Source organism: Oryctolagus cuniculus, chromosome 1, assembly GCF_051225735.1.
Source record: "Oryctolagus cuniculus isolate XC-2025 breed Fujian yellow rabbit chromosome 1, ASM5122573v1, whole genome shotgun sequence".
Classification (NCBI taxonomy): domain Eukaryota; kingdom Metazoa; phylum Chordata; class Mammalia; order Lagomorpha; family Leporidae; genus Oryctolagus; species Oryctolagus cuniculus.
In genome coordinates, this window is record NC_142867.1 from 157,314,486 (window position 1) to 157,327,021 (window position 12,536).

Consider the following 12,536-nt stretch of genomic DNA (forward strand, 5'->3'; position numbering starts at 1 on the left):
TGGGTTCCTGCCACTCATGATGGAGATCTGGATTGAGCTCCTGGCCTTGGGGCTGTTGTAGGCATTTGGGGAGTATACTGAGGTGGGAGCTGTCTGTTTCTTTCCCTCTCTCATCCCATCTCCCTCCAGCTCTCTTTCTCCCTCCTCTCTCTCTCTTTCTGCCCCTTCGAATAAAAAAATGTTTTAAAGTTAATTCCTTAACCTTCTTTTAATAATTACATTCCCATGTTGTACTTTTTTTTAAAGCTCCATATTTTATTCAGGGCTTTCATAGCAATTTACAGTGTTTTGTGTGTGTGCTTCCTGGCCTCTCTTCTCATTTAATGCCTCCTATCACTGTGTATCCAGGCACCAACATCATGGTGGAGACCTGGTATCTATTTAATAACTACATGATGGATAAGTGAGAAACAGAAATAAGAGCAACCATGTGTTTCTTAGGAATAGCAGAGTAGCCCCTACTCCTGCTAAGCCCTGGCTTCATTTCGATTCTCTGCCTGAAATGTCTCTGATATTCCTTGTTGTATGTTTATAATGAAATTCTTTCTTCTTGAGCCAGCTGGAATGAGACTCTGTTCCTTAACAACAGACGTGTCCTAAGTCATAGCCAGAGAAAGGGGCACACAGACATAACAGTCCCAGGGAGTATGATAATAACAAGGTAACATTCCAGCAGGAACTTCTAAAGAAAGAAGAATCCTCCTCAACATTGTTTATCTTCTCTTCGTCCTATCTTAAACCCAAACCTGAAACCAAATTCACTTCCAGAGTTTAACCCTTTAATAAACTAGCCTCTGACTCCACCTGGTGGAGATGTCTAACCCTGTGCAAGAAAACCATTCCAAGACAGGCATGGGATTTCTCCCACATGACAAAAGGAAAAGATGCACACGCCAGAATTCAAGTAGGTGACCTTGGGTGCAATTTACCCACTCAGAAGCAATGACGAAAAATAGTCTGAGACCATCATTACCCTGTTACTCTCAGCCCCCATTTCTGCCATCTATTCTAACGGTCCAGAGACTGCACATTCCATTTCTCTAGTTACATGCCACCTGGCACATTATTACTAATTTACAGAAATAAAACAGAGGATAAGAGCCCTATTAATAATTGTACATCAACATATTGGATAACCTAGACAAATGGATGAATTTTGGAAGCACACAACCTGCCAAGGCTGAATCTGAATAAACCTATATAGCTAACAAAGAGATTGAATCAGTAGTCAAAAACTTGCCAAAAGCAGAAGTCTAGGGCATAATGGTTTCATTGGTGAATTCTACCAAATATTTACAGAAAAATTAAAACTAACCTTCACCTAATTCTTCCAAAGAACTGAAGCAGAAGGAACATTTTCTAAATCCTGCATATTCCATATCAAAAGCAAAGAGAGATGGGGCCGGCACTGTGGCATAGGGAGCAAAGCCGCTGCCTACAGTGCTAGCATCCTTTGTGGGCACCCGTTTGAGTCCTGGCTGCTCCTCTTCTGATCCAGCTCTCTGCTATGGCCTGGAAAAGCAGTAGAAGATGGCCCAAGTTCTTGGGCCTCTGCATCCGCGTGGGGATACCCAGAAGAAGCTCCTGGCTCCTGGCTTCGGATTGGCACACCTCCAGCAGTTGCATCTAACAGGTGAGTGAACCAGTGGATGGAAGACCCCCCTCTCTCTGCCTCTCTCTCTGTGTGTAACTCCAACTGTCAAATAAATAATAATAAAATCTTAAAAACAAAACAGCAAAGAGACTACAAGAAAACTATAGACCAGTATTTTTGATGAAATCAAATACAAAAATTCTCAACAAATTCCAGTAAACTGAAGTCAACAGCTTGTTACATGTTATATATCATGTCAAGTGAGATTTATTCCTGAAATCCAATGTTGATTCAACATATAGAAATCAGTGTAATACATCACATTAACAGAATGAAGAACAAAAACTAAATATCTTCTCAGCTGATGAAGAAAAAGCAAATAACAAAATTCAATTCCCATCATGATTGCAAAAAGGAAAAAATCCATAACAAACCAGGAACCTAAGGAAATTCATGATAAAAAGCATACATGAAAAACCTACAGATAACATCATACTTGATGATAAAGGATTTCCTCTAAGATCTAGAACAAGCCAAAGATGCCTGATTTCACTATTCCTATTGAATTTAGTGCTAGAAGTTCTAGCCAGAGCATTAAGCAAGAAATAGAAATTGAAAGTATCCAAATTGGAAAGAAGTGAAACTCTATCTTTGTTCACAGATGACTTGATCTCATATGTAGAAAACTTTAAATTTCACACCCAAAATTGTTAGAATAAATGAAATTAACAAAGATTCAGGATACAAAATCAGCACACAAAATCTGCTGCATTTTTTAAAAGATTTATTTATTTATTTATTTATTTGAGAGACAGAGTTACAGAGAGAAGGAGGGACAGAAAGAGAGAGAGAGAGAGAGAGAGATATCTTCATTCCACTGGTTCACTCCCCAAATGGTCGCAACAGCCAGAGACCAGAGCTGGGCCTATCCAAAGCCAAAAGCCAGGAGCTTCTTCCAGAGTCTCCAACGTGGGTACAGGGGCCCACACACTTGAGCCACCTTCTGCTGCTTTTCCCCGGCCATTAGCAGAGAGCTGGATCAGAAGAGGAGCATCTGGGACTTGCACAAGCACCCACGTGGGATGCTGGCACCACAGGCAGAGGCTTAACCTACTATGCCACAATGCTGACCCCAATCAGTCGCTTTTCTATGAACATTTCAAAAATTAAATTAAGAAAACAATTCCATTTGTTATAGTATCAAAAAGAACAAAACACTTAGGAACTAACTTAACCAAGGATATAAAAAAATAATTATACATTGAAAACTACAGAACATTGTTGAAATTAATTAAATTAAGCACAAATAACAAAAAGACTTCCATCTCCATGGATTAGAAGATTTAGTATTACTAAGACATCAATACTACCAAACGCAATTGAGATTTAATGGAATCTCTGTGAAAATCCCAGGGACCATTTTTGCAGATGTACAGAAATTCATACTAAAATTCATGTAGGATATCAGGATTAACCTAAACAATCTTGAAAAAAAAATGTAGTTGGAGGTCTCACACTTCTGATTTTAAAACTGACTCTAGTGGCTGGCATTGTGGAGTAGTGGGTAAAGATGTCTCCTGTGACACTGACATCCCAGGTGGGTGCCAGTTCACGTCCCAGCTGCTCCACTTCCAGTCCAGGCCACATATATGGTGAAATGGTTTTCAACAATGGTGCCAGGACAATCTGATAGGGAAAGGATGATCTTTTCTATCTTTCTTTCTTTCTTTTTTTTTTTTTTTTTGACAGGCAGAGTTAGTGAGAGAGAGACGAGAGAAAGGTCTTCCTTCCGCTGGTTCACCCCCCCAAATGGCCGCTATGGCCGGTGTGCTGCGCCGATCTAAAGCCAGGAGTCAGGTGCTTCTTCCTGGTCTCCCATGTGGGTGCAGGGCCCAAGCACTTCTGCACTACCTTCCCAGGCCACAGCAGAGAGCTGCACTGGAAGAGGAGCAACCAGGACAGAATCCAGCGCCCCAACCAGGTCTAGAACCCGGGGTGCTGGCACCGCAGGTGGAGGATTAGCCTAGTGAGCCGCGGCGCCGGCCAAGGATGATCTTTTCAAACACATGGTACTGAGAAGACTGGCTATCCACATGCAAAACAGTGAAATCAGATCCTTATCTATGCCTTGTATAAAAATTAACTCAAAAGAAGGCGGATGCCTGGCCTACTGTTTTAGATGCCACTTGGGACACCTATAGCCTATATCAGAGTATTTGGGTTCAGTTCCTGGCTTGAAGATTTCAATCCCAGCTTCTTGCTAAAGCAGACTCTAGGAGGTACTGGTGATGACTCAAGTAGCTGGGTTCCTGCTACCCACATAAGAGACCCAAATTGGGTCCCAGAACCCAGCTTTGTACCATAGCCTGGGACCATTACAGATGTTTAGGGAATGAACCTGCAAATAGGCTATCTCTCTCTCTCTCTCTCTCCACTCTTAACCACTCCCTCTCTGTCAAATCAATTAAATAAATCAATTATTTAATTTTAAAAATTGGCTAAAAATGAACCAAGAACCTACATGGATCTAAATGAAAGCTAAAACTATGAAAAGTTTCTTTACATAATTATTATATCTTTTTCTTCATTTATTGAAGATTTTATTTATTTACTTATTTAAAAGCCAGAGTAACAGAGACAGAGAGAGATTGTCCATCCACTAGTTCATTCCCAAGATGCATATAACAGCTGGGCTAGAACGGCCAAAATCAGGAGCCAGAAACTCAATTCTGGTCTCCCCTATCGGTGGCAAGGACTCAGTCACTTGAGCCATCACCTGCTGTCTCTCAGAGTAGAGTATCAACAGAAAGCTAGAATGAGGAGCCAGGATTTAAACCAAGACATTCCAATATGGGATGCAGGCTTCCCAAGTGGTATCCTTTTTTTTTTTTTTAAGATTTATTTATTTATTTGAAAGTCAGAGTTACACAGAGAGAGGAGAGGCAGAGAGAGAGAGAGAGAGAGAGAGAGAGAGAGAAGTCTTCTATCTGCTGGTTCACTCCCCAACTGCTACAATGGCTGGAGCTGCACCGATCCGAAGCCAGGAGCTAGGAGCTTCTTCCAGGTCTCCCATGCAGGTGCAGGGGCCCAGGGACTTGGGCCATCTTCTACTGCTCTCCCATGCCATAGCAGAGAGCTAGATTGGAAGTGGTGCAGCCAGGACTTGAACCGGCCCCCATATGGGATGCCGGCACTGCAGGCAGCGGCTTTACCCGCTATGCCACAGCGCTGGTGCCCCAAGTGGTGTCTTAACTGCTGTGCCAAATGCTTGCCCCTCTAAAACTTTTAGAAGATAATGAATGGGGAAGTCATGAGATTGGATTTGGCAATGAGTTTTTGGGTATCACACCCCCAAAAATGCTTCAATTTATAACAGTCAATACTCTAACTTATTTCCTCACACAGTAATGAAAATGCAATTAGGAAATATGCCTAAAAATGATTTTTCTGGGTCATAGGATACGTTTTTCTTCAACTCATTAGTACCAATATAACCTTCTGAGGAACAGTCATTTTTCTGCTTACTCCTTGTCGAGATCCTTTATTTAGTGAAGAGTTACATTTGTAAATTGAAATAGGAAGTGTATCATTTTGGGGCTTTGCCGTGGCACAGTAGGTTAATCCTCCACCTGAGGCACCAGCATCCCATATGGGCACCGGTTTTTGTCCCGGCTGCTCCTCTTCTAATCCAGCTCTCTTCTGTGGCCCGGGAAAGCACTGGAGGATGGCCCATGTCCTTGGGCCCCTGCACCCACATGTGAGACCAGGAAGAAGCTCCTGGCTCCTGGCTTTGGATTGGCGCAGCTCTGGCCATTGCGGCCATTTGGGGAGTGAACCAACGGAAGGAAGACCTTTCTCTCTGTCTCTCCCTCTCACTGTCTGTAACTCTACCTCTCAAATACATAAAATCTTAAAAAAAAAAAAAAAGAAAAAAGAAAGAAAGTATATCGTTTCAAAAATTAAAAGAGAAATAAGAAGGGAGGAGGGTGTGAGTAAGGGAGGGTAAGGTAGGAAGCATCATTATATACTTAAAACTATATATACTATATGTTAAATACATGAAATTTGTACCTTTTACATACATTTTTTTTGACAGGCAGAGTGGACAGTGAGAGAGAGAGACAGAGAGAAAGGTCTTCCTTTGCCGTTGGTTCACCCTCCAATGGCCGCCACGGCCGGCGCACCGCGCTGATCCGAAGGCAGGAGCCAGGTGCTTATCCTGGTCTCCCATGGGGTGCAGGGCCCAAGCACCTGGGCCATCCTCCACTGCACTCCCTGGCCACAGCAGAGAGCTGGCCTGGAAGAGGGGCAACCGGGACAGAATCTGGCGCCCCGACCGGGACTAGAACCTGGTGTGCCGGCACTGCAAGGCGGAGGATTAGCCTGGTGAGCTGCAGCGCCGGCCCTCTTTTACATACATTTTAAAAATCTTGTAATAACAGAACAATGGGTTGGTATTATTGTCCATTATAAACCATACGTAATTCATGGAAAGCAGGAAGTTTCACAATGATAACATCTCATAAAACAAATGGATTTAAATTCTCAGGAAACAAAAATTGAGCTTTATTAAAAGGACTCATCCTAAACTGGTGGATCAGTTTTGACTCACTTTGAATTATTTGTGTCTTGAAATTCAACTATGAACCAAATATCCAAGATCACAAACCCTGCACCTGTGTGGCCAGTCTAAGAATATTTTTTACTTTGGGGATTGGAAAGATTTTTTCTACCTTAAAATGGGTGCAAAAATCTGCATCTGGTAAAATTACTGCAATTGATCAAGTAAAAGCATAAGAGCAAAAATGAGAATATAGATATGAAATGAAATAGTTAATGTAATTAAATATGTCATCACTTTACAACTATTATAATTTTACTATAACATTTACCATTGATCTGATATTTTTTGTTTTACCTGTCTTAAAGATGTTCAATGTATGTTAGAGAAGTTTGTATCTTACAGTTTGATTTTAATTAACTTAGCTAAGTAAAATCCACTAAGCTCATAATCATTTAAATATCTGATAGTATAACTTAAATCCTTATGTTTTGATGTATCAGTCTTCTAAGTATTATACAAATATTTAGAGGGGCATTGTGATTGTTCCATGTCTAAGTGAACGCTAAATAACAAAAGGCTTTAAGCTTAAGAAATTAAGCACAAAATAGTGCAAAAATAAAAATACATACTTTCCAACGTGGTGCTAAAGGATTTATCAACACAGTGAAGCTCTGTAAAATGCCACACAGAGATAGAGTGTGTATTATTCAAAGGGTATGGAGGAGGACCTGTCGATACATCTATCTCTCCTTCATCAAAGCTGTAGACAAAAAGACCAGAGACCTGGCAGGGTAGGACGTCAATTGCAGTTGGTTTCTTAGTATAGCCTTACATTTCACTTGCTGTCCTTCACTTATCATTGCCGTATGCCTGAGGCAGATGGGGCATTGTAGACACGATTATCCAGCGTCATTTTCACTCAAAATCTCTTGTATGAGACTTATAAAAGTGAAATAGAATTATTTTTAATGTACATCTCCCCTAATCAATTCACATGCTCTTTTAGATGTAGTTTTTTTGTATGTCCAGGCCCTAACACAGCATATATTCAACAAATATTTTTGAAAGACTTCACGAGAGAGTAACATTTTGTAAATACTAGAGGGAGTACAGAAAATATAAAAAGGTCCATGCCAAACTCAGTATGTTGAATGAGCACTTTTTACCACCTACTCGTGAATTCAGTGAAGACACTACGTGGTCTATTTGCTGAGAAATGGTGTCTAAACACTTCCCAGAACAATCTCACACTGTACACTACACACGGGTCATAAAGTGCTCCCAATTCCAAGTATTTTCTTTTCCTGAGCTTAGACAACTCACCCAGAGCAGGGCAGCCAGCTATTTGATTTCTTCACACATTCCTGACTTGCAGCTGCTCCCCAGTCCACTGAGCAGCATTCCATTGACTTAATGAAGCTAGTCTAGTGACTTACTAAGACTTTGGAAATTTGTGCTAAGGCCATTGACTTTGTGAGACATGCTGGGTCCCCTTTCTGTGAAGTATGCAATAGTCATTTTGTTTAGCAATATATCAGACATAGCCCCAAGTTTGCAATAATATGATGATTAATCAGGGTTCAAGATAAACTCTCAACTCCATGAGCAGATTCATTTGTATTCCAGGTTCCACATACACACAGCTGAGAAGAGAAAGGATGTTAGCTGTCAATCACGCCGCCATCATTGTTTGTGCTCCAGATTGACTTCTGATCTCCTGAATTACTAAAGTGATTGATGCTCAACCACTTCAAGTGAATGTCACCATCGGAACCAATGCTAGTATCCCTTAGTGCTGTTTCAGCCTCTCAAACGTTCCTTCTCCTCAGTGGCTACTTTTTTGCTCCTACTCTCAGATGTACTTGGGTGATACCTGAAATGAAGCAGCACCACTGCTTTTATTTGAATATGACCCCCAAGGTTCACGTGTCGGAAACTTAATCCCCAGTGCAATCCCCCATGTGAACAGTGTGGAGGGGTAAGGCCTTTAAGAGTGGATTAGGTCATGAGGGCTTTATCCTCATGAATGGATCAATGGCTTTATCGCAGGAGAATGTGCATTATCTCAAAACTGAGGTCCTCGCACAGGACTAGTCTGGCCTCCTCTCTCTCTTCTTCTTCTTATCCATAAGAGGCTCACTATATTATAATGCAGCAAAGAGGCCTTTTCCAGATGTGGCGCCTCAGTCTTGGACTTGCCAGCCTACAGAACCATGGGCCAAGTAAATTTTTGCTCATGATAAATTACACAATAAATGATATTCAGTTACTGTGGCACAACAATGTCTAACACATCCAAAATTATTAGTATCATCTATGTCATCATCATCCTCATCACAGCATGCAAAAATTTGGGGCCTGCATTGCAACACAATAGGTTAAGCTGTTGCCTTTGACACCAGCATCCCATGTGCGTGGAGGTTCAAGTCTTGGCTGTTCTACTTCTGATCCAGCTCCCTCTTAATGTGCCTGGGAAATCAGCAGAAGATGGTATACAAGTTCTTGGACCCCTGCACCCATGTGGGAGATCTGTATGGAGTTCCTGGCTTCAGCCTGGCCCAGCCCCAAGCATTACAGCCATTTAGAAATGAACCAATAGATGGTAGATCTCTCTCTCTCTCTCTCTCTCTCTCTCTCTCTGCCTCTCTCTCCCCACCTGTGTGTGTTTGTGTGTGTGTGTGTCCCTCTCCTGTAGCTCTTTCAAATAGATACAGAAAATCTTTAAAAATTAATTAAATATGTACTAAAATATAGTTTTAACTGCTATAGATTTTATCTTCACAATTTTATGAAGTGATATGTAATCTCTAATTTACAAGGGAGAAAATTGGATAGTGGCTTTTCCATCTTTATTCCTACTTTTTGAAAATTTTAATTCATTTATTTTCATTTTATTTGAAAGGAAGTGAGAGAAAGAGAGAGATACTTTCCATCTGCTTGTTTACTCCCCTCATGTCCTCAATAGCTACAGCCCAAACCAGGAACACAGCACTCCATCCAGGTCTCCTACATGACTGTCAGAGACTAAACTATTTGAATGATCACCTTCTTCATCCTAGAGAACCCATTACCAGGAAGCTAGAATTGGAAGTGGAGGTGGAGCTGAGACTTGAACGCAGACCCTCTAACATGTGGCGTGGCATCACAAGCAGCAACCTAACCACTGTGCCAAATAATCACACCTCATTCCTACTTCCTGTCCTGCACAGAAAGCCTCCTCAAAGGAAACTCCACATGGTTACAGGCTGGGGACATTTGGTTGATTCTTTTCTTAAAAGATAACCAATCTTATTTGTTTGCCCAATGCATTATTATAAACTGTATTACACTGTTGACTGCATGTATTGCAAAAAAAGTTCTACTCTTAGAGAAACAAAATATTACAAAAATCTTCAGTCAAGGTATGTGTACTGAATATGCTACCACAGTTGTGGTTGGCAGTCTACAAAGGTGTCCACCACTCCTCCATGCCTTTTGCAGTCTAACTTTTCCATTCCTCACATTAGCAAGAGGCATTAGTTTTCCCCACTTCCTTTGAATTTGGCTTGGTTTGTGGCTTGCATTGACACATTCCGGGCCTGGACTTTAACAGGCCATGAAGCTTCTGCTTTCACTCTCTTTTAACCCTGAGAACACTGTGCTGTGAGCATAGCCAGTCTCAGTTACAAGAGGACAAGAGAGGATGGAGGCAAAGCAAGCCACCCTCCAGCCAACAACCAGTTCCAGCTGCTGCACAGAGATTGATTCCATCCTGGGCCTACCCAGCCATCCGCTGAATGCAGCTGCCTAAGGGAGCCTTGATAAGACCAGCAGAACCACTCAGAAAATTCATAGGCTCTTCTGGTTAATAAATCATTATTTTAAGCCACCGTATTTCAGGATGATTTTTTTTAAACACAGCAATAGGTAACAAATAAAAATATATGCACAGAAAAATACAATAATTTTTAAAAGTACAGATAGACTCCACGTTATAATGATTTGGGAAAGAATTGTGTAAGATGATATGAAAGCATAGCCATACGACCATGCTGTTTTTCACTCAGCCCAACGGTCAATAAATTTACATGAGATATGCAACACTTTATTATGAAGTAGGCCTTGTGACTGATGATTTCGCCCAACTGTAAGTCAATGTAAATGTCCTGAGCATGTTTAAGTACGGTAGGCTAGGCTAAGCTATGCTCATTGGTAGGTTAATAGCATTAACTGAATTTTGGGCTTAAGATAGTTCACCTTACCGTGAGTAAACCAGGAAGTAACTTCATCATATGTCTGAGAGTATCAGTAACCTGTTACTGGAGTTAGAATTTTCGCAGCCTAATTCATAACACAACATAGATTTTGTAATACATGAGCAGATTTTTAAATCAATTTTTATGAAGACATCTAAGATTTCTCATGAAATTAGTGAAAATAATGTGGAACACTGGACATACTCTTCTCTTGGTAAAGGAATGTATAGCATGCTGTTTCTCCGCCAGCAAGGCTATGCATTTATCTCTGATTTGGGGTCACTGAAGTACTTTTGTTGGTGCTCGGCTTTATTTTCTCTCAGTAGTGAATCTCAATCCACAAAAGCCTTTTTCCATTTTCTCTATCACTAAACTTTGACTTTTTACATAATCAATGTCAATTACATACAAAAGTATCCAACTCCTAGGCCAGCACTGTGGTGTAGCAGGTGAAGTCACTGCCTGCAGCACTCGTATCCCGTATGGGCACCAGTTCAGGCCCTGGCTGTTCCGCTTCCCATCCATCTCCCTGCCAGTGCACCTGGGAAAGCAGTGAATGATGGGTCAAGTGCCTGGGCCCTTCCACCCATAAAGGAGACCCTGGCTTCAGATCAGTTCAGCTCCAGCCCTTGTGGCCATTTGGGGAGTGAACCAGCAGATGGAAGATTTCTCTCTCTCTTTCTCTTTGCAACTTTTTCAGAAAAATAAATAAATCTTCAAAAAAAAATTCCAACTCCTACTTCTGTTGTAAGAAAATCAGGGGGCCGGTGTTGTGACTCACTGGGTTAATCCTCCACCTGCAGTGCCGGCATCCCATATGGGTACTGGGTTCTAGTCTTGGTTGCTCCTCTTCCAGTCCAGCTCTCTGCTGTGGCCCGGGAGGGCAGTGCAGGATGGCCACTGTTCCCACTTGGGAGACCAGGAGGAAGCACCTGGCTCCTGGCTTCAGCACTCGTAACGGCCATTTGGGAGGTGAACCAACAGAAGGAAGACCTTTCTCTCTGTCTCTCTTTCTCACTGTCTATAACTCTACCTGTCAAATAAAAAAAAAAAAAAATCAGAGCTCACACAATTGACTAGAAGCTTAGGATCAGGCCTCAGGAATGGGGAATTAAAGAGCTCTGCAGAACTCTGTGGAAGAAATCAGTACAAAAATTATGCAGAGGATCAGTCTGGTCCATGGGAACTATTCCCTTGCAATGGATCCCCAGTGAATGTGTGCCACTTGCTTGAGAGTGAAAGACCTAAAGATAGCTTCTGATTCTGATTTGTTGAGTCTGGGTCATGCACCCATTCCCTGGCTGCTCTGGGTAGTGATGAAGAAGACGTGACCCCATTAGATGCAGTAAAGAAGAAACTATTTCCTGTTGAATCTATAAACAAAAGTCAATCTCTCACTAGGACCACTAGGCAGGAAACTTGGATACCAGACAACCAAAAGGTAGCAAATGTACATTATAATAAAATTTTCTGTCATTTTGAACATCCTCTTAGATGTGTTTTTCTCAGTCTTAATTACACACTTCATTAAATAATTAGGGTCTACATGTTATGTACATCCACAGAATTCCATTTTTACCTCAATTGAATTTTGATTCATTTCTTTTCAGTTTACACTTTTTAAAAATAATATAAAACCTAAAATGTTATTTTATTTAATTGTTTGATTCTGTTTGCATAAGAATTGTGTGAAATTAACATACTGGATTGCAGGCAATATTACCACTTGGTGGCTCACAGTTCTTATTCGTCAACTGTATGAAATTCCACTACAAAAGTACTAGAGTCAAGGACTTCTGGTATCATGTGTCTTTTCTCATGAGGGAGTTAATTTATTCCTCCTTTCTCTCTTGAAAACTGCCTCTGGAGATGGGTGGGAGCATGGAGAGAGATTCTTCCTTCTTACTTTCTGTACTTTTACCTGTAAAGTCTTCATTATACATAAAAACAGAACAATAGTGAGGTAGGTAAAACACAAAAAGTATTAAGATAGAAGTCTAGGTTGACTATTCTACTAAGCACCTGTTAATTGAAAGTCTAGGCCATAAGGGAAGCAGGTGCAAGTGGTTAACATAGATGAAACAAGATTTGCTCATTACAGAAAAGTTGTCTCTAATCATATAGCCTGTCATCTCAATAGCAC